This window comes from Muntiacus reevesi, chromosome 14 (assembly GCF_963930625.1).
Source record: "Muntiacus reevesi chromosome 14, mMunRee1.1, whole genome shotgun sequence".
Lineage (NCBI taxonomy): Eukaryota > Metazoa > Chordata > Mammalia > Artiodactyla > Cervidae > Muntiacus > Muntiacus reevesi.
In genome coordinates this window covers 10,454,708-10,481,981 of record NC_089262.1, presented here as the reverse complement: position 1 = coordinate 10,481,981, position 27,274 = coordinate 10,454,708, and positions in this window count along the sequence as shown.

The window sequence follows — 27,274 nt, the reverse complement described above, 5'->3', positions numbered from 1 at the left end:
AGAATTCTGGTGCTGGACAAGACTCTTGAGAGTCCCTGGGACAGCAAGGAGATCAAACCCATCAATCCTTGAGGAAATCAGTCCTGAATATTCATTGGAAGGACTGATGCTGAAGCTGAAGCCCCAGTACTTTGGCCACCTGATGAGAAGAGCTGACTCATTGGAAAAGACCCTGATGCTGGGAAAGATTGAGGCAGGAGGAGAAGGGGACAACAGAGGATGGTCGGATGGCATCATCAACTCAACGGGCATGAGTTTGAGCAAACTCTGGGAGATAGTGAAGGACAGGGAAACCTGGAGACCTGCAGTCCATGGGGTCACAAAGAGTCAGACACAACTGAATAACTGAACAACAAAGGGGCAATGGTCCATCTTCTGTAACTCCCTCATGTTGGCGCGGGCTGCTTCATTCTTAGAGTAGAATATGTAGACTTGGGTCTGTGGCATCACTCTGCTGATAATTTTAGCTGCCCACTTACATATACAAGCAAAACAAGCAACAATTATCTTGATAGCCACAAAGACATAGATTATTATGAGCAATAAGTAGGCTTGGGCTGTAAAGAACCTGCTGGCCAATGCAGGAGACACAAGAGATGAGGGTTTGATCCCTGGGTCAGGAAGATCCCCTGGGGAAGAAAATGGCAACCCACTCCAGTATTCTTGCCTGGAGAATCCCATGGACAGAAGAGCCTCGTGGGCTACAGTCCATGGGGTCACAGAGTCGGACATGACTGAACCGACTTAACATAGGCACAATATTAATCCCATTGTCTTGAGGCCAGTTCTTGGAATTATGTTAGCCTTGGATTTATGTCAAGATCATAGTCTGGTCAGCATACATTTAGCATTTTTCCCCCCGGTGACAGTTATAGTATCTGTAAAAATGACTCGAATATGTATCAGAAGCTGAATGATTCTGTGACTATCATCTTAATCAGTACAGCTCTTTTGTGACTCAGGGAGCCCTGAGAGATTTCAGCTTTTCACCAAACAAGAGGCTGGGAACATGGAGGGGCTTTTGTACTTGGGCAGGGGGCATGGTGCAAGGTTCGGCCAGTCTCAACCTCAGTAACACTTTGGGTGTGGCCATCAGTTTAGAAGCAGGGACTACCTCATGAACTTGATTTAGTCACTAGGAATCGTCAGCAGGTGTTTTTTTTTTTTTTTTTTCCATTTATTTTTATTAGTTGGAGGCTAATTACAATATTGTAGTGGCTTTTGTCATACATTGACATGAATCAGCCATGGATTTACATGTATTCCCCATCCCGATCCCCCCTCCCACTTCCCTCTCCACCCGATTGATTCCTCTGGGTCTTCCCAGTGCACCAGGCCCGAGCTCTTGTCTCATGCATCCAGCCTGGGTTGGTGATCTGTTTCACCCTAGATAATATACACGTTTCAATGCTGTTCTCCCGAAACATCCCACCCTCGCCTTCTCCCACAGAGCAGGTGAATTCTTTACTGCTGAGCCACTGGGAAGCAAAGCATTTAGTTAACTTTAAACTTAGAAGAATGTTGGCACTTCAACTATGTTAAAAACAAACAAAAAAAAATGATCAGGAGATGATGAATACAATCAAAAATATAAGTATGTGTGTAGTCACCATTATACAGTTACTGATTATCTTACTGAAAAGTTAAGGGCTATTTTATATAGTGATTACATATTCAGAAAGATGCTGCCTTTTCCATTTGTTCCTATAACATTCAGAATGTTTTCTCCCTGCTATGTACTCCTCGAGCCCTGAGTTTATCCTTGTCATGCAAGATTCACTGAAACTGAAAAAAAAAAAAAATGTGCTGTTAGCTGGACTGTAATTTCTGTGAGGCCAGAGATCATTCAGTATTCAATAATCCATCCCTTGATGCATATCTCATACATTAGGACCTTGTTTCTTTAACAAACAAATTAAAGAGAAGCATTTCAGAGAGTGCAATAAAACCCTCTGATGACTCTGTGCCTTCCCATAACTCTATAAATTATAGTAATAAACTCACCTCCTGCTCTAACTCATGGTCAGTCATTCATGGGTGGGTAGGTTAATGCTCACCATTAAGGCCACTCCTGCAATTTCCAGGCTGGGGCAGCCTTGAACTAGGTTCTGAATATCCTACTATAATGAGGCAAAGTTCCAGTTACAGGCATTACATGGCCATAATGACTTAAAAGAAATTTTGATTTTGCATTATTTATTCAGTGTTTACATTACTTTCAAAAGTCTGTGTAATAGTCTTTCAAAATATACTTTATATTTAGACTATGGATTCACATTAACTTAAGATCTGTTCTTCAAGTAGATTGAAAATAATATTCAAACTCAATTTTTTTACCCTTGCTTTATTTGTTTTGGAATGAAACAAGATATGTCATAATCTTCCAGAAATTGTATGAGATTAGAAAGAACAAAATGTACAATGTATAATATTCATGATGACTTAAAATCTGAGTTTCAAAACCGATTTGAATGTCAAAATGACAGAGATTTTGAACAAATATGACATCGCTTTCTAGTTTTAGCAATTGAATTGTCCTTAGCTGAATTTTATGATACTCAACACACAACAATCTTACAAGTGTCAAGGTATTCCCTTTGTGATTTATTTTGCTAGATAATTGGAACTGCCAGCTCTAACAATAATTATTATTTCAGCTGTGAGAAGCAATACTCGAAAGGCAGCTTCATTGGACTACATAATCTCTTCAAGTGTAGGTTTATATTTGCTTCACCTTTGTAATCACTGCTGAAATCTGGAATTTTCCAATAGTTCTTGTGAATGTGTGCAAGTCTGGACATATATCTGCTGGAGCTAACACTGTATGACCACAGGGAATAACAGCCCTTTAAAGCAGAAGTATTCCTCTTAGCAGGAAAAAAGGAAAAAAAAAATGGGTCGGTTGGTAATTTCAGAACTTCTAATTGCCTACACTTGAATAATTTAATGATTTGAAAGTTCAATCCTAAATTACCATGACTTGTCAAATGACTGGCACTTCACATGAAATTAGTCAAAGTTTCAGTGCCACTCCTCTGAGTCTGTGGTTACAACCAGGAATTCTTGGTCATGCAGGGGACCTAAGGGTATCCATAAACAGATCCCTCTGGGAAGAGAGCGTTTTATTAGCAGGCAGCCTAGTCACCTTCTTTAATCAATGAGCCTGGATTGTATGTGAACATCAAATGCTTTCTCATCTTTGTAATGTAAGAGCTAAACAGACAGTCTTACATTAGAACTTGGAAAATTTTTCAAGAGATGAGAGTACCAGACCACTCTACCTGCCTCCTGAGAAATCTATGTGCAGGTCAAGAAGCAGCAGTTAGAACCAGAAATGGAAAACAGACTGGTTCCAAATTGGGAAAGGAATACGCCAAAGCTGTATATTGTCACCCTGTTTATTTAAACTATATGCAGAATACATCATGTGAAATGCCAGGCTGGATGAAGCACAAACTGGAATCAAGATTGTGGGGAGGAATATCAATAACGTCAGATACGCAAATGATAGCACCCTTATGGCAGAAAGCGAAGAAGAACTAAAGAGCCTCTTGATGAAAGTGAGAGTGAAAAAGCTGGCTTAAAAACTCAACATTCAATAAAAGATCCAGTCCCATCACTCCATGGCAAATAGATGGGGAAACAATGGACAAAGTGAGAAACTTTATTTTCTTGGGCTCCAAAATCACTGCAGATGTTGACTACGGCCATGAAATTAAAAAATGCTTGCTTCTTGGAAGAAAAGCTATGACCAACCTAGACAGCATATTAAAAAGCAGAGACAAAGGTCCATCTAGGCAAAGCTATGGTTTTTCCAGTAGTCATGTATGGATGAGAGTTGGACTATAAAGAAAACTGAGTGCCAAAGAATTGATACTTTAGAATTGTGGTGTTGGAGAAGACTCTTGAGAGCCCCTTGGACTACAAGGAAATCAAACCAGTCAATCCTCAAGGAAATCAGACCTGAATATTCACTGAAGGGCTATTGGTGAAACTGATGCTCCAAAACTTTGGCCACCTGATGGGAAGAACTGACTCATTGGAAAAGACCCTGATGCTGGGAAAGGTTGAAGACAGGGGGAGAAGGGGATGATAGAGGATGAGATGGTTGGATGACATCACCGATTTGATGGACATGAGTTTGAGCAAGCTCAGGTGTGGGTGATGGACAGGGAAGCCTGGGGTGCTGCAGTCCATGGGGTCGAAAAGATTTGGACACGACTGAGCGACTGAACTGAACTGAAGCAGATCGTCTGTGCCTCCTTTGGGAAGGACTACTCCCCCGACTCCATTCCTTTATGTGTCAGGGCTTCCCAAGAATAGGAAATTTCCACCAGATCCTGTCATCCATACCAGCAAGGGTGACAGCACAAACTTAAAGAGAGTCACCAAAATAAATAAGGCAAATGTAAAGGGTGAGTTCTAAAATTGTTTTGAATCTACTTGCAGACTACATCTTGAGCTAACATGATTTCATAACCTAAGTATAAAGTATGTTTTGATAGACTATTTAGACTTCTCAGTGTAACATAAACATTTAATAAATAATCCAAAACTAAAATTTCCTTTAAGTCATTATGATTATTTGCCTCATTGAAGTAAAATATTTAGAAGAATGGTTTTCCAGGTGCCTCAGTGGTAAAGAATCCATCTGCCAGTGCAGGAGGCTCGGGGTTGATTCCTGGGTAAAGAAGATCCCGTGGAGAAGAGAATGGTGACTCACTCCAGCATTCTTGCCTAGAGAATTCCACGGACTGGCAGGCTACTGTCCATGGGTTCGCAAAGAGTAGGACACAATTGAGCAACTAACACTTTCACTTTCCATATGGTCAAAAATGATACACATTCCATGCACAATTAAAACTGAAAATTGTGTAAGTTTTGATGGAAAGGCTTTCTGTATGATAATTTTATCACATTTACAGGGACTGCTGCAAATCTTCAATGTTGTTACTGATTTTTTGACTACTGGTTCCAAAAGAGATTCAGAGAGTCATAACATTATTTTTGGATTTTTCTCTTTCTCTTTCATTACGGTCAATTTTCATTTATACATTTGAAGGTATATTTACTGGGTTCATACAATTTTGGAACTGATTTATTTTCCTTGGAGCATGATAATTAAACACTGAACTATTTCTCTTATAGCCTCTGTTTGATGTATACTTTGTTTTATATTACTACGGCAATATTTCCATTCTTTTGCAAGCGTTATATTTTTCCATTCTTTAAATTTTAATCTTTTGAGTAGTTAAAAGTATAATATGTATTATTTAAACAGACAAGCTTTAATTTAGTTTGATATTTGTACTTCCTTTTATGTGATGACCTGGTTATTTACATTTATTAAACTATAAATATTATTTTAAATCTACCAATTTACTACTTACATTCTATTTGATTCCTATCAGTTCTACATCTTTGTTTCCCTTCTTCTCCTCTTTAGGATTATATATTAATTTTTTGTGAATCAGTTACCCTTTTATTGGGGCTTCCCAGGTGGTGCAGTTGTAAAGAATAGGCCTGCCAATGCAGAAGACATAAGAGATGCTGGTTCGATCCCTGGGTCAGGAAGATCCCCTGGAGGAGGAAACTGCAACCCTCTCCAGTATTCTTTTCTGGGAAATCCCATGGACAGAGGAGCTTGTTGGCCTACAGTCCATGGTGTCGCAAAGAGTTGGACATGATTGAATGAGAATATCCTATTGGAGAGTGCAGACGATCAATCAGAGCAGGGTGGGGGAAGGGTGGCTCAACAGGAAAAAATCAGCAAAGACTTTGATCAGGAAATTCAGAAAAAAGTGTAATGACTGGTTAAACTAGCAAGTGATTTCTAACATTATTTAGTTTGGTTCAGTTGCTCTGTGTGTCCACTCTCAGCGACCTCTTGGACTGAAGTATGCCAGGCTTCCTTGTCCATCACCAACTACTGGAGCTTGCTCAAACTCAAGTCCATCAAGTCTGTGTTGCCACCCAACCGCCTCATCCTCTGTCATCATCTTCTCCTCCCACCTTCAATCTTTCCCAGCATCAGGGTCTTTTCCAATGAGTCAGTTCTTCCCATCAGGTGGCCAAAGTTTTGGAGTATCAGCTTCACCAACAGTCCTTCCAATGAATATTTAGGACTGATCTCCTTTACGATGGACTGGTTGGATCTCCTTGCTGTCCAAGGGACTCTCAAGAGTCTTCTCCAACACCACAGTTCAAAAGCATCAATTCTTTGGCACTCAGCTTTATTTATAGTCCAACTCTCACATCCATACATGTCTACAGGAAAACCATAGCTTTGACTAGACAGAACTTTGTCAGCAAAGTAATGTCTCTGCTTTTTAATATGCTGTCTAGGTTTGTCACAACTCTCCTTCCAAGAAGTAAGCATCTTTTAATTTCATGGCTGCAATCACTATCTGCAATGATTTGGGAGCTCAAGAAAATAAAGTCTCTCACTGTTTCCAATGTTTCCCCATCTATTTGCCATGAAGTGATGGGACCAAATGCCATGATCTTGGTTTTTTGAATGTTGAGTTTTAAGCCAACTTTTTCACTCTCCTCTTTCCCTTTCATCAAGTGACTCTTTAGTTCTTCTTTGCTTTCTGCCATAAGGGTGGTGTCATCTGTGTATCTGAGGTTATTGATATTTCTCCCAGCAATCTTGATTCCAGCTCATGCTTCATCACATGATGTACTCTGTATATAACTTAAATAAGCAAGGTGACAATATACAGCCTTGATGTACTCCTTTCCCGGTTTGGAACCAGTCTGTTGTTCCATGTCCAGCCTAACTGTTGCTAACATTATTAGAGCAATTTAAAGTAAAAATAATATGGTAACACATCCTAACTTGAAATTGTCAAATATTAGAATTTTGAGAATGTAAAGCATCCATGAGACTATTTGAAAATGAATATCAGCAGGTGCTGCAAAGACATCAGACCACTAAGATAACTGTTTTAGAGGTCACTATAACAGAGCCCACAAAATTAAAAATCACATAGTTTGTAATCCAGAAAATTTTGTTCCAGATATTTATCCCAGTAAAAATGTGTACATGTACCTCAAGAGGGACTGTACAGAGATTCTTCTAGGAGATTCACATGTAAGATGGGAAGCCATCTAATACCCATATATAAGAGAATTTCTAAATATAATTCTGATTCCATATTGTGGACTATTATTTCCAGGATCTTAAAGGAATTTACAATCAGGGAAGGTCTTCCCTGATAGCTCAGTTGCTAAAGAATCCACCTGCAGGTGATCCTGGTTAGATTCCTGGGTTGGGAAAACCCACAGGGATAGGTTACCCACTCCAGTATTCTTGGGCTTCCCTTGTGGCTCAGCTGCTAAAGAATCCACCTGCAGTGCAGGAGACCTGAGTTTGACCCCTGGGTTGGGAAGATCCCCTGGAGAAGAGAAAGGCTACCCATTCCAGAATCCTAGCCTGGAGAATTCCATGAAATTCAGTCCATGGGGTTGCAAAGAGTTAGACACAACTGAGTGACTTTCATGTTCACAGTCAAGGAAATTTTTCTAAGAAATGATGTAGTGATGGTTGGGGGCACGTGCATACAAATGAATTTCATAGAGTCCTATTTCAAGAATAAATGAGTAAAGGAATTTCTGCATTCATTGAGCTGTGCTATATATTTCCCAAAGACATGGAATGGGTAGAAGGGAAACACTTGGAAAATATTCAAGTTGACATCAATCCCGACCGGAGAAGGTATGAATGGCATTGTTAAGGGCTTTGTAGTTCAATCACTTCAGTTCACTTGCTCAGTTGTGTCCAGCTCTTTGCGATGCCATGGACTGCAGCACGCCAGGCTTCCCTGTCCATCACCAATTCCCAGAGCTTGCTCAAATTCAAGTCCATTGAGTCTGTGATGCCACCCAACAATATCAACCTCCGTCTTCCCCTTCTCCTCCTGCATTCAATCTTTCCCAGCATCAGGGTCTTTTCCAGTGAGTCAGTTCTTCAGTTATTCACATCAGGTGGCCAGAGTATTGGAGTTTCAGCTTCAGCATCAGTTCTTCCAATGAATATTCAGGACTGATTTCCTTTAAGATGGACTGGTTGGATCTCCTTTCAGTCCAAGGGACTCTCAAGAGTCCCCTCCAAGACCACAGTTCAAAGGCATCAATTCTTCAGTGCTCAACTTTCTTTATAGTCCAACTCTCACATCCATACATGACTACTAGAAAAACAATAGCTATGATTAGACAGACCTTTGTAAATTACAAAGGACTTTGTAAGTTGGAGCTAAATTATTCTAGGCTTCTTTTTTGTATAATTAGTTATGTTTTATTTATTTGAAAAGTAAAAATTGTTTCCTATATCAAATAAAGATTGGATATTTTAATACAAGTCACAATAAAAAATATTTATTAAGAAATTTGTATTTGTCAGTCTCTTTTCTACATATTCTACAAAATGTGCCTCATTTCAATACAACCTCATCAAGTAGCTACTCTGATTATGCTTATTGTACCATTAAAAGAAAGGAGGTAGAGAGATAATAAACAAATTGATCAAGGTCATATCCCTGGTAAGTGACAGAGCTTGGATTCCAAATTATGCATTCCGTCTCTAGAACTCTGCTCTTCAGCTCTAGGGTATTCTATCTGGCACATTAAAATAATACTGGGATAGGGATCCCATCAAATGAACCATCAAGTTTACTTCATTTTAACAAATTAAGGGACATACAAGCAACACATTTTCAAAGAATAACAATTACCTGACCTTGAGTGAGAATAATTTTATAGGTGCATTTTCCTGAGATGATGAATATGATGGAGGAATTTTACTTGTAGATTGTGCATAACATAAAATTACTCAGTTAAACTGAGCAAACATTTTCACACACTCTGAATTTCTAGTTTATGAAAATAAATGGTTTATTTCCACTCTCATGAAACTTGCATCATAACAAACTTTCCATTTCCATATATCCAGCAGCAAACGGTTAATATTTAATCTTTTTATTTAGTCATTTGTCAGACACGATTGAGTAACTAAGCACAGTAATGGTTGATTAGTGTCTCCCAAAAAGGCATGATAAAATCCTAACTCCCAGGACCTCAGAATGTGACCTTGTTTAAGAAAAGGGTCCTTGTAGATACAAGCAGCAAAATGAAGATGAGTTCATATTGGAGAAGGGTGGACTCTAAATCTATTATTACTACTATAAAGAGACAGAGGAGAAGAATTTGTGAAGGTGAAAGCAATGGACTGTGTCTTGCCAACACGACTTAGGAATGTGTGAGACTATCAGAAGCTGGAAGATGAAAGGAAACATCCTCCCCTAGAGGTTACAGAGGGTGTGTGACCCCACTGACACCTTGCAACCTCTAGGACTGTGGAAGAATACATATGTCTTGTTATTTTAAGCCACACAGTTGGAAAGTAATAGACCATCCCAAAGAACTCACCTCTGACCTAATATTTAGAACAGTAGTGTTAATCGCTCAGTCGTGTCCAACTCTTTGTGACCCCATGGACTGTAACCCATCAGGTTTCTCTGTTCATGGCATTCTCCATGCAAGAATACTGGAGTGGGTTGCCATTTCCTTCTTCAGGAGATCTTCCCAACCCAGGGATCGAACCCAGGTCTCCTGCACTGCAGGCAGATTCTTTACCATTTGAGCCACCAGGAAAGCCCAATATCCCTTTTTTAAAAATCAGTTTTTCTGAATCACATTGGGAAATGCAATTTCTTAGCTGAATTAACAGTTTGTTATTTGTTAAAGAAATTTTCCTTGTATGATGAAGACTACACATACATCACAATCATTGGCTGTTAGTTGTAGATAAAATTATATAAGGCAATTTGTAGTCTGATTCATGAGCCATTTTCAAACAGACTCATAAAGACTTTGTGTTAAGTGATCAATGATGATAAACAGTGCATTTTCCCACATGTCAGGAAGATCAAGTGGCTGACCAAGTAGCAGTCCTCCTTGTTCCTCTGAGGTTTTGAGGTTTAATGTAGTTTTCTAGAATCCTTGTTGTTGTTTTTGTTCAGTGGCTAAATCATGTCCAACTCTTTGTGACCCTGTGGACTACAGCATGCCAGGCTCCTCTGTCCTCCAATAACTAACTCCTGGAGTTTGCTCAAATTCATGTCCGCTGAGTCAGTGATGCCATCCAACCATCTCATCCTCTGCCACCCACTTCTCCTTTTGCCTTCAGTCTTTCTCAGCATCAGGGTTTTTCCCACTAAGCCAGCTCTTCTCTTCAGGTGGCCAAAGAACTGAAACTTCATCTTAAGCATCAGTCCTCCCAATGCATATTCAGGGTTGATTTCCTTTAGGAGTAACTGGTTTGATCTCCTTGCTGCCCAAGGGACTCTCAAGTGTCTTCTCCAGCACCACAAGTCAAAAGCATCAATTCTACAGTGCTCAACTTTCTTTATGACTTGGGATCCATCACGTCAGTTGTGTCCAACTCTCTGTGACCACATGGACTGTAGCCTGCCAGGCTCCTCTGGAGCCTCTGCCTGGATTTTCCAGGTAAGAATACTGGAGTGGATTGTCATCACCTCCTCCAGGGTATCTTCCTGACCCAGGGATTGAACCTGAGTCTCCTGCATTGCAGGCAGATTCTTTAGCCACTGAGTCACCAGGAAAGCCCCTGGGACCCTTGGGGACCTATAAAGACAAACAGCAAATGATAGGAGAAAACTGATAGCTTACTGCCTCTCCATTGTGCTCAGCCTAATAGAGTTATTCTGTGTACTTTAAAGCACTACTCAAAGAACATCAGACAGTTTGGAGTATATTTGGGTTTCAACTATGGTGATAATTATGCTAAGATTTATTCTCTTTTTCCAAATAAGGTAGTTAAAAATATCAGAGACTGCTACACTTTCTCCCTTGAAAATCTGTACTAGAGATATGAAATACACTACCTCAAGTTTTTTATAAGGGCAGGTTGACTAAAAAAAAAAAAAAAAAAATTATGCAGAACTTTAAAGTTGAGAGATTTTATTCTGGGGGTATGTTAGGACTCCAGCCCCGAAGACAGCCTGAGAAGGCAGCCCTGAGACAGCTGACTAGAAGGAGATAGAGGAGCAGCCAGTCTATATAAAAGTTTGCAGCCAGGGGCAGGTAACCTTAATGTTGAAAGAGTACTGTTAATTAGGAGAAAACTAAATCTGTTAATTAGGAGAAAACTAAATTTCTCACAGGAAGAGATTTAGCAATTTCCTATATTTGGGAAGATATAAGAATCTGTGCTTGCTGAAATAATTTCATTCATATGCATCTAGCTATCTGGAGCCAATCTTGTTTTTTTTATTGTTCACATATTAATTCCTTGTTTACCTTAAGAGATGGTGAATGTGGTGGATGACCACTTCACACAACCCCCCAGCTCCTCAGCACCACCTGGGAGGAAGTAGCTGATGGATTCCAAATAGTTGGCTTTGTTGCATCTGAGCTCATAAATTTGCATTTGGAAAAGGCTTGTTTACTGCTCACTTCTGCTTCATTGAGGTCTACAGAGCAACAGGGAAACTTTATTTCCCTTTCATTCTATCTCATGTCTGGATACTCTTTTCCAACTTGCACCCAGGCCATGACACAGATGACACCACCCTTATGCAGAAAGCAAAGAGGAACCTCTTGATGAAGGTGAAAGAGGAAAGTGAAAGAGCTGGCTTAAAACTTAACATTAAAAAACTAAGATCATGGTATCTGGTCCCATCAGTTCAATTCATTTCAGTCGCTCACTCATGTCCAACTCTTTGTGACCCCATGGACTGCAGCACACCAGGCTTCCCTGTCCATCACCAGCTCCCAGAGCTTCCTCAAATGCATGTATATCGAGTCAGTGATGCCATCCAACCATCTCATCCACTGTCATCCCCTTCTCCTCCTGTTTTCAATCTTCCCCAGCATCAGGGTCTTTTCCAATAAGTCAGTTCTTCACATCAGGTGGCCAAAGTATTGAAACTTCAGCTTAAGCATCAGTCCTTCATCAGTAGAAAATACTTAAAGAGACGGGAATACCAGATCACCTTAACTGCCTCCTGAGAAATCTGTATGCAAGTCAAGAAGCAACAGTTAATACCAGACATGGACTGGTTCCAAATTGGGAAAGGAGTATGTCATGGCTGTATATTGTCACCTTGATTATTTAACTTATATGCAGAGTACATCTGGCCCATCACTTCATGGCAAATAGATGGGAAAAAATGAACACAGTGGCATATTTTATATTCTTGGACTCCAAAGTTACTATGGATGGAGTCTGCAGTTGTGAAATTAAGACACTTGCTCCTTGGAAGGAAATCTATGACAAACCTCCACAGCATATTGGAAACCAGAGACATTACTTTGCCTACAAAGGTCTGCATAGTCAAAGCTATGGTCTTTCCAATAGTCATGTACAGATGTAAGAGTTAGACATAAAGAAGGCTGAGCATCAAAGACTTAATGTTTTAGAACTGTGGTGCCAGATAAGACTCTTGAGAATCCCTTGGACAGCAAGGAAATCAAACTTGTCAATCCTAAAGAAAATCAATTCTGAATATTCACTGGAAGGACCAACGCTAAAGTTGAAGCACTAATACTTTGGCCACCTGATGTGAAGAACTGACTCATTAGAAAATACCCTGATGCTGGGGAAGATTGAGGGCGGGAGGAAAAGGGGTCAACAGAAGATGATTGGATGGCATCATTGACTCAATGGGCATGTGTTTGAGCAAATTCTGGGAGACAGTGAAGGACAGGGAATCCTGGCATGCTACAGTCTAAGGGGTTGCAAACAATTGGACATGACTGAGCAACTCAGCAACAAACAACTGGTAGAGCATAAAGCAGAAAATGTTTCGTTTCACAAGGAATATCTACATGAAAAATTCCAAAGTCCCTTTACACAAATCATTCCTAGGTTTAAACTAAAATATTTCACTGTATTTCAAACTAGTGGTTTTGCCATTCCCAACCTATATCATTTCTTAAATAATGTACTCATACAAAACTTTTCAACAACTGAGCCAATATCTTTAAATAGCTCAACAATAATTTTGTTGTACATGATATATACTAAATCTGCATATTGTTGTTACTCTCTGTGCGAAAGGGCTACAGGCTTGGAATGTATTAACTTGGACATACCAAACTGCACTTTAGCCTTTTAGAAAAGGTTTAAAAAATCAGTCTGAATATACACAACAAGAATTAAATTGTCTAACATATAACTCTTGTAAAAAGCAACTGTCCAAATAATTCTGCCCAAAATTAATTGAAATGTACTATCTATCCTTCCATTATGAGAATGCACTTAATGCGCTCATGATCCAAGATTTACAAGTAGGAAAGTACTATCTGACCATAGATTTTACCTACCACTATTATGTGAAGTCATTGTTGTTTTAAATAATGATGATTCGAGAAAAAACACTATGACAACTGAATTTTTAATGGATTATCATTTCAATATCATTTTATAATGTTCAACTATAAGAATGTATTAGATGTTTAGATTCCTGGTTAAATCATCTTAGACATTAATTTATTGGAAGTCAAAAGCCTGGTACATAATATGTAAGGATTAGAGTTAAGATCTTCAGACCTTAAGTGATGGTGTTCAATTTTATAGAAAAGAATCTCATTTTAGATGAACTATTAAATCAAAAGCGCCAAGCCTTATGCTAATAATTTATTGATGTGTAGAAATAAAGATAGATTTTGAACAAGAGGCTTAATTAAACTGAGGCTTAGAAAACCAAACTATTTCTTTAGGTTTTCTGGCAAATATCTGTGTGTGCCTGTACTTGACATAGAATTACATTGCCTGCTCATTTTAACTGCTCAACTAAAAAATTAATGTAGGTTTATAATATCCTCTAAAAGGGATTACTCTTGTTGATGTGTGGATATAGACAACAATCTAAGAAGGCAAAAATGGGTGTTGGGGAGACCAATTAAGAGTCTGCTTGGGCTTTTTTGGTGGCCGACTGTTTAAGAATCTGCCTTCCAATGGATGGGATACAGGTTCAATCCCTAGTCTGACAATTAAGATCCCACATGCCACGAGTCAACTAAGCTCACTTGCAGCAACTACTGAGCCCAAGCACTCTAGAACCTGTGCTCCACAACTAGATAAGACCCAGCACAGCAAAAAAAATTTTTTAAAGGCTTCTATAGTTGTATATGGGCTTCCCAGGTGGCTCAGTGGTAAGGAATCCACCTCCCAATGCAGGAGATGCGGGTTCAACCCCTAGGTCAGGGAGATGTCCAGAAGGGAATGGCAATCTGCTTCAGTATACTTGCCTGGAAAACTCCATGGACAGAGGAGTCTGGTAGGCTACCTTCCACGGGTCGCAAAGAGTTGGACATGCCTGAGTGACTGAGCGCACATAGTTAATATAGCCAAGGGTGATGAACTGGAACAGGACTCTGGTAGAGGTGAGAAGTGAGAAGAAGTGAAACATCCTGGGAGGAAGACTCAAAAAGATTGATGACCAATAAGGGAGACAGAAGAGCTAAGAAGGATTTGTAGTCTTCTCGCTAGTTCAAGTCAATGGACAGTGATGTCATTCCTTAAAATGAAGGGTACTGAAAGCTTGAATCACCAGCTATGAAATGTGTAGTTCTTGACCTTCACTTATAATAAGGGAAAACCAAATTAACAGGAAAATGAATTATCCCATCACTACCAGCAGCCAACACCTACCCACTTGATGAAGGTAAGGAAAGAAACACTAACACACAGTAGGTGAAAATATCAGTTGATAAAGCCTCCTCAGGGAGCAATGACAATTCTCAGTAAATTTGAAGATACAAATAAATACATACCTTAAGACGAAGCAAACCAGGGGTGTGTGCTAGAGAACAACACACTCACCTAAGAAAACACATTCAAGCTTCTTCAAAGCAGCTCTGTTTGTTGTAGCAAAGCAGGGAACACGCATCATTCCTTCTCAGGAATTACAGTCACAGCATTTTTTAAACAATGCAATATTTATGTAGCAAACAAAGAGAAGTTTGACCTGTGTGTACTAGTGTGGATGAATTACTAAAACAGGATGCTGTATTTAAAAGTTGCGAAGGATAGGTACCTTAGCTTATTGCCTATGTAACTTTCCAGAGCAGAAACCAATAGTATAAACTATAAATAGTATAATAGTCATACAAATTACAAAATGATAGCCAGGAACAATTAGCACCATTTCATGGGAGTAATTACCACTAGCGAAGAAAGGCATGGGAAGTTTTATATATGCAATATAAAACATGCCAAAGAATTCAAAATAATCATTTCTGGATTGTGAAAATATCAATGAATTTTATTTCTCTAATTATATTTTTCATTAACTTTTTGTTTTAAGAATAAATTATATTAATAATTAATAAAAGTGTTCTATAAACATTAGCTAAAATTATTTTTATTAGAATGTAACTATTGCCATCCTTTGTTACGTCAAATCATTTAAACATGGTGTTCTCAAAGTGAAATATACACTATTTCAAGAACTACATGTAATTTTTTAGCACCAGTGAATGTAATGCCATGAATCCTTGTGTTCTCCTAAACTAAACATTCAGAAGCTATGCACAGATAAAGAGTTATTGCTATCATAGTTTTATTTGCTTCTTGTCACCTCCACCAGCTCTGCAAAAATAACCATCAACAGTACTTATCTCAGCTTTAGTCAAATCTGTCTTCCAAATCTGCAATGTATGGTTATAATACAGTTTAAAAAGTAAAAGGCAAGAAGTTGTGTATCATCTAAAGTCAGAATTAAAAGTCAAGTTTTGTAAAGTATACATTTAGGCATTGCCATGGATCCAACAAATCTGGTTATTCATTCTGGCTCTGGTCCTAATATATGATGCAACTTTGCAAAAGTCACTTAATCTTAGCAAGGTAAATTTCCACAGCTAAGACATTGTCTTCATCTCTGCACAGCCTACATGTTTCATGTGCTGTTCTTTGTTTGTTATTCAATTCCTAAGCAAACCTAACAGAAGATACTTTCACCATTATTTGAAACACAGGGAAACATATGTTTACCAGTCTAAGTCCCACAAGTTGGTTAGTGGCCCAACCAGCACTTCAACCCATGTTTCCTGACCACCTGCTTCCCGTTCTTATGATCAAAACAAAGTATTTAGTCTGTTGATTGCATAGGCATCTGTAAGCTTTGAGTAGAGAAAATACTCAAAGGTCATTCAAAATTAACAACCTTTAAGTATGGTACAATACCCTTCATGGATCACAGCCTTTTTATGGCAAAGATTCTTGCACAACTCAGTGAAGCTATGGGCCGTGCTATGCAGGGCCCCCTAAGATGGATGGGTCGTAGAGAGGAGTTTTGACAAAACGTGGTTCACTGGAGAAGGAAATGGCAACCTACTCCAGTATTCTTGCTTAGGGAACACCCTGGACAGTAAGAAAGGGCAAAGAGATATCATACCAGAAGATGAGCCCCCCAGGTCAGCAGGGGTCCAATATGCTACTGGAGAAGAGTAGAAGGCAATTACTAATAGCTCCAGAAAAATGAAGTGGCTGGGCCAAAGCAGAAACTACACTCAGCTGTGGATGTCTGGTGGTGAAAGTCTGAAGCTGTAAAGAACAATTGTCAGTTTATCAATATTAACAAGATATTAAGTCAGACATAATCCACTGAAAGCCAAACAAATTAGCCAAATCACAGCCTGCAATTAGCCAGGGATCTTCACTGACCTTCCATGGAGATTCTTAATATAAAAATAGTGTTTTTGTGTCATGACTATTTTTTTAGTATCATTCATTTTGTCTGACTCAATTCTTCATCCTTTTTTCTCTTTTTAATATTTCTCCCTGTAAATGTGACTTTGAAATTTTGGCTGATGGAGGAGTTACACCGAGGAAATAAAAGATGCTTAATATCTGTAAATCATTTTGCCCTGTAATAAGCCTGGAATCATAAAACTTGCTCTGGGTCACACTTACAAATAAGTAGATCAAAGTATTTGTATGCATAAGTGCTGAGGTGTGAACACTGAGGTTAGTTAGATCAAGGACACTTGATATATAACTGTGCTGAATAGCAAACACCAAGGGAAAAGCCAAACAACTAAGTGTGTTATGTATTTTAATGGTAGCTCAAATGGTAAAGAGTCTACCTGCAATGCAGGAGACCCGAGTTCGATCCCTGGATCAGGACGATCTTCTGCAAAAGGAAATGGCTATCTACTCCAGTAGTCTCACCTGGAGAATTCCATGGGTAGTGGAGGCTGGTGGGCTATAGTTCATGGGAACACAAAAAGTTGGACACAACTGAGTGAGTAACATTTTAGTGATAATATTATCTTAAGGCTTTCTTTATAGAAGTATATACCACTAGCATTTGTAAAATTATATAACTTCCAACATCACCGTAGCTCATATTTATATTTTGAAAATTTTTAACCTCACATTTTGCCTGAAAGAATCTTTGAATTTTTGAAAATGAAGTCAATATAGGTCTCTGAGGAATGGATCTTCATAATTTATGGGTTTGGGGTGTTTTTTTTTTTTCTTTTTTTGACAGTTCCTAAGCAAACAAATTCTGCTCCAGGATAGACATGGTGATAAATTTCACTGTTCCAGAAAATATTGGAAATTTAAGCTCTTTGCACTCTGAAGTTCCTTACTGATTTTACTTAACCCTCTGGGATCCAATTTAAAATAAAATTTTCTTTGCTTGTAATCAAGACACAATTTTAGAGCAGAGGAATCATGGTAGCATCAATGCAAATAATATTTCATTTTCTTTTATTTACCAGTTCTTTTGTAGTTCTCTTATCTATTGCTTGCCTTTATTTTGGGGGCAGGAATGGGGCTTCAGGTGCCATTTTCAGGATCTTGGAGAAATTATAACAAAACTAAGAGATCCATCTTGACCCTGCGTTGCAATGCAGATTTCTCTGGCCTTTAGTAACTCTCAAGAAGATGAAAAATCTAAGAAAAGTGAATACATTTGAGGTGCTCCAGGATTGAAGTTATTTCTCGGTGAGAAGGTGGGTCCTGGTTGATTCCTCTTTACATGGAATTTTATTCTTTGAATTTGGAAGCACACTTTTTCCTAGGATATATTTTATTTTTGTTTACTTAACAAAAACTATATAGGCACTGTTCTAAGGGCTTTATGTATAAGAAAAATTTTCATTATTATGTGCTTAAGATAGATAATATTATAACACCATCTTCCCAGGTGGGGCTAGCAGTAAAGAACCTGCCTGCCAGTGCAGGAGACATAAAGAGATGTGGGTTCAATCCCTGGGTCAGGAAGATCCCCTGGAGGAGGGCATGGCAACCCACTCCAGTATCCTTGCCTGGAAAAATCTCATGAACAGAGGATCCTTGTGGGTTACAGTCTATAGGATTGCCAAAGTTGGACATGGCTGGAGTCTCAGCACACGTGCATGCATTACAACTCCAATTTACAGATTAAATATGTAGGAAACAGAAAGGTTGATGATCGCCCCTGGTTTGTATGGTGAGTTAGAACAAAGTCCAGGCAGTCTGCCTTTAGAACTTGTGCCCATAACTACTTGTGGTCAAAAATAAGGATGGCTCTTCCATGAGGTTTTGATGTACAACTTGTCTACCATTATATGTTTGTGGTGATTTAGTCACTATGTTATGTCCAACTCTTGTGACCCCATGAACCAAAGTCTGCCAGGCTCATCTGTCCATGGGATTTAGCAGGCAAGAATACTGGAGTGGGTTGCCATTTCCTTCTCCAGAGGATCTCCCCAACCCAGGGATTGAACCCATCTCCTGCATTGGTAGACCATCTCCCGCTGGCTCAGTCAGTAAAGAATCCAGCTGCAATGCAGGAGACTGTCTGATAATGCAGGAGAAGGGTTTAATCCCTGGGTTGGGAAGATCCCCTGGAGAAGGAAATGGCAACTCACTTCAGTATTCTTGCCTGGGAAATCCCATGGACAGATTATCCTGGTGGGCTATAGTGTATGGGGTCACAAGGGGCATGACTTAGCAACTAATCCACCACAAAACATTGTCTACCATATTGGAAGGATGTAAAATAAAATAAAGTACTCCCCAAGTTTTAAGAATTTTAAAATTTTGCCTAATTTTGCCCCATTTGTAAAAGATATTCCTTATTCACTAGGAACAGGGTCATGTGCCCCCTTGTCTTTCTGTAGGATAATACTGTCAGCCTTGACTACCCTCTTCCCATCCTTCATCATGATCAGAGCATGGGAAATAATGATGCTTGTGTGTCTACAATGTGTTCAAAATTAATCACATTAAATTTATGCCTGCTACCCAGTATTAGTTCTATTCACTTTATTTTTCTGCTAGTCAAGTCCTCCTCCATTTATCATAACTCACCCTTGTTGAAAGACAATTTTAAATGCCAATGCTTGGTTCCTTCTTGATTGAGAAAAATGATTGATTTTTTCCTAACAAGAGCCAGGAGCACATCTGACCTCACCTTTTATTGCTATTCTTAGCACTGATCCTGGTGAAGACAATGAACTGTGTAGAGAAGGGTTTTTCTTTCAGATCCATACACACTGACCCAAACCAAGCTTCTCAGGAAACACAACACTCAATTTTTTTAATATTTAATTTTCATTTATTTTTATTGGAGTACAATTTTATAATGTACAACTCTACAACAATGGGAATCTCCTATAAGTATACATATATTCCCTCGCTCTTGATTCTCCCCACCTCCCCATCCCGCCCGTCTAGGTCATCGCAGAGCACAGAGCTGAGCTTCCTGTATTACACAGCGACTTCACACTCCCTATCTCTTTTACACATGGTAGCGTATATTTGTCAAGGCTACAGTCTCAATTCGTCCCACCCTCTTCTTCCACCACTGGTTTACACACGTCCTTTCTCTACCTCTGCCTCTCTATTCCTGCCCTGCAAACAGGCTCATCTGCACCGTCTTTCTAGTTTCCACACATATGCAATAGTATACAATGTTTGGTTTTTCTCTCTCTGACTTACTTCACTCTGTATGACAGAACTGAGGTCAATTCACATCATTAGAACTGACTCAGCTTCTTTTCTTTATATGGTTGAGTAATATTTCATTGTATATCATGTCCAACTCTTTGCGACCCCATGGACTATAGCCTACCAGGCTCCTCCATCCACGGGATTTTCCAGGCAAGAGTACTGGAGTGGGGTGCCATTGTCTTCTCCATCCTTGTCCAACTATTTAGTACTCTAATGAAAATCATTGGCATGTACTCTGCTTTGCTGCTGTTCAGTTGCCAGGTTGTGTCTCACTCTTCGTGATCCCATGGACTGAAACATGCCAGGCTTCCCTGTCCCTCACCATCTCCTGGAGTTTGTCCAAGTTCACGCTCATTGCACTGCCAATGCCATCCAACCATCTTATCCTCTGTCGCCATCTTTTCCTTTTGCCTCAGTCTTTCCCAGCACCAGGGTCTTTTCCACTAGTCGACTGTTCCAATCAGGTGGCCAAATTATTGAAGCATCAGCATCAGTCCTTCCAATGAGTATTCAGGGTTAATTTCCTTTAAGATTGACTGGTTTTATCTCCTTGCTGTCCAAGGGTCTCTCAAGAGTCTTCTCTGTGCTTACACCAAAACAAAGTTCTGGTAAAACTGTTGCATGATATATTGTTCCTCTTCTTAGAAAACTTAGTCACCTAATTGTGTGTGTATGTGTATGTGTGTGTGTTATGTTCATCCTTAGTGTTGCAGCCACATTAACCTTCTTGAAACATAGATTTGATTATTATATCCTGATGTTTAGAATGTTAACCCAAATGTATATATTCAATTAATTCTTGACAATGAGTGGCAAAAATATGCAATGGGGAAAGGATGATCTTCACTATAAATGGTGTTGGGAAAATTGGACAGCTACATGCAAAAGAATGAAAGTGAACCCCTAGGTTACATCATATACAAATAAACTCAAAATGGATTAGACTTCAACTTAAGACCTGAAAGCATAAAACTTCTAAAAGAAACCATAGGGGAAAAATTCTTTTGTCATTGGGCTTTGCAAAAGTACCAGCAAGGAAAACAAAAATAGGTAAGGGGGCTTACATTAAACTGAAAAGTTTGTTTTTTTTCTTCAGAGTAAAGCAATAAATGATGTTAAAAGCAATCTGCAAAATTGGAGGAAATATTAGCAAAAAATATATTCTTATTGGGGTTAATATCTAAAATATAAGGAACTCATCCAACTCAGTAATCAAATCAAATTAATTTCAAAATGAATAAAAGGATATGAATAGATATTTTTAAAAAAAAAACATATGAATTGTCAACATGTACATGAAAAGATGCTCATAATCAGTAATCATTAGGAAACTGCAAATCAAAGCAAAGAAATATCACCTCACATCTACTGGAATAGCTATTGTCAAAAGTTGAAAGCAATTATTGATTAAGATGTGGAGAAAAGGTGATCCTTCTATGCTGTTGATAGGAATGTAAATCAGTTCAGCCACTATGGAAAACAGTATGGAGGTTTCCAAAAAAATTAAAAATAGAACTACCAAGTGATTCAGTAAATCCCATTTCTGGGTATATATCCAAAGGAGTAAAATCACTGTCTCAAAGAGATACATGCACTCCTGTGTTCGTTGCAGCATTAGTCACAGGAGCCAAAATAAGAGTGAAGTAACTCAGGAAGAGAAAAACAAATATCATATATAAATGCAGATATATTGAATCTAGAAAAGTGGTACATATGAACCTATTTGCAAAAGGGAAATAGAGACACAGATGTAGAGAAGAAACACCAAGGTGGGGACAGGATGAATTTGGAATTGGGATTTGAAATTTGGGATTGCCATATATACACTATCATGTATAAAATAGATAACTAATGAGAACCTACTATATAGCACAGGGAACTCAATGCTCTGTGGTGACTTAAATGAGAAGGAAATCTAAAGAGGGGATATATGTATTTGTTGCTGTTTAATCATTAAGTTGTATTTGACTCTTCGCAACCCCATGGACTGCAGTATGCCAGACTTCCCTGTCCTTCGCTATTTCATGGAGCTTGCTCAAACTCATGTCCATTGAGTTGGTATTGCCATCCAACCATCTCATCCTCTGTTGCCCCTTTCTCCTCCTGCCTTCAATCTTTCCCAGCATCAGGGTCTCCTTGGACTGCAAGATCAAACCAGTCAATCCTAAAGGAAATACACCATGAATATTCATTAGAAGGACTGAAGAATATTTTGGCCACCTGATGCTAAGAGCTGACTCATTGGAAAAAGACCCTGATGCTGGGATATATGTATATGTGTAGCTGATTCACATTGCTGGATAGCAGAAACTAACACAACATCCTGAAGTAACTATAATCCAATAAAACATTTTTAAAGAATGTATCAAAAAATTGATATGTATAGATACAATGCAATATTATTAAGCCTTAAAACCAAAGGAAATCCTGTCATTTACAATGACATGGGTAACCTGGAGGACATTGTTAAGTGAAATAAGCCAGACAGTGAAAGATAAAAACTGCATGATCTCACTTATAAGTAGAATCAAAAAAAAAAAAAAAAGTCAAATTCATTGTAAGAGAATAAGATATTGATTATCAGGGGCTGGGAAGTAGCAAAAATGTGTATATGCTGGTGAAAGTATACAAACTTCCAGTTACGAGATGAATGACTTCTGGAGACCTAGGGACAGCACGTGACTATAGTTGTGCTGTGCTGCGCTTACTCACTCAGTTGGGTCCAACTCTTTGTGACCTGAGCCTGCCAGGCTCCTCCATCCATGGGGACTCTCCAGGCAAGAACACTGGAATGAGTTGCCATGTCCTCCTCCAGGGAATCTTCCCAACCCAGGAATCAAACCCAGGTCTCCCTCATTGAGGGCAGATTCTTTACCATCTGAGCCACCAGAAAAGCCCAAGAATACTGGAGTGGGTAGCCTATCCCTTCTCCAGGGGATCTTCTTGACCTAGGAATTGAATTGGGGTCTCCTACTTTGCAGGCGGACTTTTACCAGTTGAGCTACCAGGGAAGCCTGGGACTATAGTTAATACTACTCTATTGTATACTTGCAATTTGCTAAGGGAATAGATCTCAGGTGTCTTCATCTCACACACACACACACACACACACACACACACACACACACACACATAAAGGGTGGCTGCGTGAGATGATGGACGTGTTAAACAGCTTGATTGTTGTTATCACTACATAACATATACATATGTCAAAACATCACACTGCACCACCTAAATATACACAATTTTTGCTTATCAATCATTCTTCAATAAAGCTAGAAGGAAATAATCCTTACAGCAAATAATACTCAAACTAGAGATTTTCCTCGTTCCAGAATGCTCTTTAACTTCCCTGATTCCATACATGTGAGCCCATAATGGTTTCTCTTTTTATAAAGCTAAATGCTTTTCTCACTGCACCAGAGACTTCTCTGTCAAACTGCCAGGCTACTGCATTCACACCCTTCAAACACCATCACCTACAAAAAAGACTGTCCTGCCTTCATCCTTCCAACTGCAGTGAGCTCCATTCCCTTCGTTATGGTCATAATACCATCTCTTAAGGCTATAAAACTTGCCTTTGCATATCTGACTGTAGTTTGCATTTTCACATTTAAGGCAAGTAGAACACATGTGGGCTTCCCAGGTGATTCAGTGGTTAAAAAAAAAAAAAAAAAAAAAAAAAACCTGCCTGCCATGCAGGAGACACAGGTTCAATCTCTAGGTCAGGAAGGTACCCTGGGGGAGGAAATGGCCCTGTACTCCAGTATTCTTGCCTGAAAAATTCCATGAACAGAAGAGCCTGGTGGGTTACAGTCCATGGGGTTGCAAAAGAGTCAGACATGACTGAGTGAGCACAAAACCTCCGGAGTTTCCCAGGTGAAACTGGAAACCAGCCTCTGTCTAGAGGGCAAGGAAACTAAAGAAAGAGGCAGATCACTCCAGGCTGGTAGTTGGCAATCTCAAGTGATCTCAAAAACCAGGCTTGTCTTGGCCTCTGCAAGAGGAGTAGATCTCCAGAACTAACCACTAGATTCTTGAGATTTTATCTTGAGCCCTTTACTGGGTTCAGTCATGTATGCTATTCAGATGATCTACACAATATCTTACTCTTTCAAGGTTATGTCCTTAGAACAGCTTCTATTAGAGGAACAATGGGCAGAATGGACATTCCAAGGACAAGCGAGGGAGTGTGGAACCTCCAGAACTTCCTGGGTCCAGCTGTGGGCCAACTGGTGGTCACATCGTCCGAATGATCGTCTCCATCAAAAGGAAAGGGGGATTGGAACTGGTTCATGAAGGTTCGGAAAATCTGGCTTTGTCTCTTGCTTTCCCTGTAATCTGGGCAATTATTAAACCTCTCTATTTATATCTGCCTTAGCTGCCCCATCTGAAATGGTTATTCAGAAAGTGTTTGACAACAATTAGGTTCTCAATGAAGTCTCTTTCTTCCGTGCAGCAGGCTTAGTTTGTCTCAAATTATATACTTCTAAGGGGCTTCCCCAGTGGTTCAGGGGTAAAGAATTCACCTGCCAATGCAGGAGATGCAGGTTTCATCCCTGAGTCGGGAAGAACCCCTGGTTGAGGGCATGGCAACCCAATCCCATATTCTTGCCTGGGAAATCCCAAGGACAGAGGGGCCCAGTGGACTACAGTCCATGGGGTTGCAAAGAGTTGCACACGACTGAAATGACTGAGTACATACATGCTTCTTTAACTCAGCCACTGCTTCAGTAAGGTTTGAATGCCCTGGGGGTCTTCACAATGTATTTTGAATGTATTGATCATTCAACACCACATTATCAATTTAAACTGAACTTAATATTAACCTTAGGAATGTATGTATGAAGCCAGATTAATTACTTCAATAGCAGAGATTTTGCACATCTTAACACGGCAAGGAGAAGAAAGTTTCAGGCTGGGGAAACCTAGTTTTTTAACTTTTCAAGTCCTACCAAAAGAACTCCAGCCTGTAAAACCAGTGCAACTTGAACTCACGATGACAGGCACAGACCTTGGGTTTTATGGTCCCTGCCTTTATGATCCTTCTCCTGCCGTTTCCAGAAGGGGTAGGTCTCTTTGGCATTACTCAGAGTAATGCTTTCACTTCTATTTCCTGAACTTGGGGAGCACAGGGGACCCATAGACGACAAGGGAAGCAGCAGGAGGAAGCTAAATTGGTCTGAGGAGCAGCTGTGAGGCTACGGCATGGAGAGCTGGCTTGGATTCTGCTCAGTAAGCTGGAAGAAGCTGGAGGTGAAAGTCAGACTCCTGGAGACCTGGAATAACCGAGAAGCCAGCATCCAGACTACAAGAGCATCTCTCCAGGGAAAATGAAAGGCAGCAGAGAGAGGCAGAGAGAAGGAAACATCACAGAGTTCACCAAGGAGCAAGAAGAAAGTTGGTTCCCAACTCTGCGTGTTCACGAGGGACCTGCCACTCTTCTCATCCCTGACCGGTTCCTGGAAATGTCAGAACCCGGCCTGCAGGCTTGTGGGGTGGAGGGTAGCGGACACTGGCATGTGGAATAGCAGAGAAGAGAGCAGTGACACCCTTCTCAGGGCTGGAGCCCTGGCAAAGGAACAACCACGTGTGGAATCAAGTTCCTGGCTGTCAACATCTCGGAAGAATCATTCTAACTGTGGCATGTGACTGCGTTTATGATGTAAGGTGGACATTGAACATTTTCCACCAATGAGGAAGCAGACAGATAAGGGACGGGCGCTACATGCATCTTCATCCTCTGATGGGAGAAGATTTCACCACTGAATAAATATAGCAATTAAGGTGCACTTGGATTGTATCTCTGATCCTAATTGTTCAAAATGCTACTTACATCCTGTGCCAGGACTTCATGTGCCTGAGCCAGCCATGGTTTCATTGTCTATCCTTATGCGATGCCCACATAGTCCCACGGAATGCGCCACACACTCAGATAATAAGCAGTGGAAGAGGGGAACGAAATAAACTCTTCCAGGTTGTAAGGGCACACCATTCATCGCATGCAGCTTCGTATTACTTATCTGCCTCCGAGGGCTGCACGCAAAATCAAAGGCTGTAGAATTGGAATGATTTACTGCGTCCCTCTTCCCCATTTCAGTAAAAGACATTTTATGTTGGAACAACTCAAAAGGGAAAAATCAAGGACCCACAATTTAATGACACAGCTTTAAGTGTCCTGATGTAAATAATGCCAGGCTCAGTCACTCTGCGGTCTGTGGCCTGAGGGAAGAAATGTTCAGTTTTCAGAGAAAGAAAGTGGAGTGGAGGGTACAAGAGATCCTTTTAATATCCAGAGAACCTGGTTCCACCAGGGATAGGGAATGTGCGGGGACAAAGCTGCTGGGTGCCCTGGTGAGGCCCCCCTTAAATCGCCCCCCTCTTGTGTTTTTGTGTGACACTTTGTGGGAATGTTGTCAGCAGCTTATCATTTGGGGTCTCCTTAATCACTGAAATCCAATTTCCTACAAAGGCTCTACTCTCTTTCCTATAAAATCCTCTTGCTTTCTACCCAAACTGCCTCTTAAAATTCTATGGGAATGTTGACTTGTATTAGGTGTATAAAATCCCAAGAAAAAATTATGCTTCTACTTGAAATGCTTATGTAATCAGATATAAAATCCAATGCATGATTCTAAGAGAAAATTAGGTCAGGGTTCCTGGCATAGACTTGTGATTATGGGACTAGTTTCCCATCCCCACTTCCACTTCCCACACCCTGCATGATACTCACACACCCACAAAGGTGCACAAATACGCATGCACATGCATGCACACACATGTTCGTACATAGGCTGAAAGCACTAGGATTGCACGATACATGTCAGGTAATTCACACGAATCTTTCATTTCTGGATTGCATGGGGTTGATCACAATATTTTCCGTAACACCTTGAGAAATTAACAAGTGTGTATATTTTTCTTAACAATCATAATTGCAAGACATGCCCATTTAAAAGGATTTGCTTCTAGCTTCTGTGTAATTTTACCAGTTCGTTTGTTTGTTTGTTGCAAAGTAGAAATGAGATATGGACATAGAGAACAAACATAAGGACACCAAATGGGGAAAGGCAGGGTAGGCTGAATTGAGGGGTTGGGATTGACATATATACACTGCTATGTGGATGTATCTGTACAGAACCTACTATATAGCACAGGGAACTCTACTCAATGCTCAGTGGTGACAAAGAGGGGATACATGTGTATGAAGAGCTGATTCATTTTTCTATACAGCAGAAATTAATACAACATTGTAAAGCAACTAAACTCCAATAAGAATCATATATATATATACATATA